Source organism: Arachis stenosperma, chromosome 6 (genome assembly GCF_014773155.1).
Source record: "Arachis stenosperma cultivar V10309 chromosome 6, arast.V10309.gnm1.PFL2, whole genome shotgun sequence".
NCBI lineage: Eukaryota > Viridiplantae > Streptophyta > Magnoliopsida > Fabales > Fabaceae > Arachis > Arachis stenosperma.
This window is the reverse complement of record NC_080382.1, coordinates 126,667,687-126,669,012: the sequence shown is the minus strand read 5'-3', so window position 1 is coordinate 126,669,012 and position 1,326 is coordinate 126,667,687.

The following is a 1,326-nucleotide window of genomic DNA, read 5'->3' as shown; positions in this document are numbered from 1 at the left end:
AATTAACTTTGCCAAAAAAAATATTTTTAACTTTTAAATAATTAAAAAACAAAAACCAAATCTGGAAAAAAAATCTGTTCTTCATCAGTTCGTCTTCTCTCCCTTTTAAATTAATTATAAAAATATTTTAGTATAAATAATAATATAATATATGTTTTTAAAATAAATAAAATAATACTAATGTGAATAATATAATCTGTGTCATATTTTTATTTGTCTATATTTTTATTGTATGGATATATATAAATTTACCCTGAAAGCAAACACATTGTTATTATTATTATTATTATTATCGAAAAGGGAAACTTATAGCACCATTTTAATTTTTTTTTTTTCAAGTGGATATTTTTCCATGACTTGGCCAAAAACAGAAGTTGAATTAACAAGTCCAATACAAATCTACATAAGATACTAGAAGTGGGTGACAAGTGATATCTTTTATCTTGTACATGGGTGATGGGACACGATGAAGAACTGCCAGAAACTGTTGTATTTAAAGATACAAGGACCCACCATTTAATTTAGATATGATTTGTGCCTAAGTAAGCAGCAACATGCCCAATCTTCAATGACTCCCATGACTTAATGTAATGGTTGCTGATCCCATTATTCTCTTCTTTTTTTTTTTTTAAATACATTGATTGTGTTTCTATTTAGAAGAGAAGAGGGACCTAGTAGAGAATGAGAACTAGAGTCGCTGATAAGTTACCTACTCCACAAAGCACAAAGCCACACTCATTGCTCCACTTGTTGGGTTGTGATGCTTGACCACGTGGCAATTGATTCCCTCGCTTGAGAAGATGGCATGCTACTATGCTAGAGTTGCAATTGTGGGATAACGCAGCAAGAGAGGAAATTAAGAGCGCAATTCATGCCAGCCTTTTTGAAATTACAAGACAAATTATATTTAATGGAGTGGGAAAAAAATTCTTTTTATGTATATGCATCTATTTTATATTTTCTGGATTTTTGTTTTACCAGTAGACTAATAAAAACTTTCCTTTATTAAATTAAATTAAATTAAATTAAATATTTAAACATGTAATTCCTCAATACCGTAAATCTTTTTAATAACAAGCTTTAACTTTAAATCTTGTGAGTAATAAAATATTATTTTTTGGATATATATAAAAAATTTAGCTTTAAATTTTATGAAAATTAATTTTCATATTTTTCTATTGTTTTGGACTTCATACTCTATTTATCAAAATAAAAACATGAACTCTAAAAATTAATTACGTGTTACAAAATATACCAAATGTGAGGAAATACATATGATAAAAAGATTTTTATAATTCAAACTTTGACATTTTTTTATGAATTTAC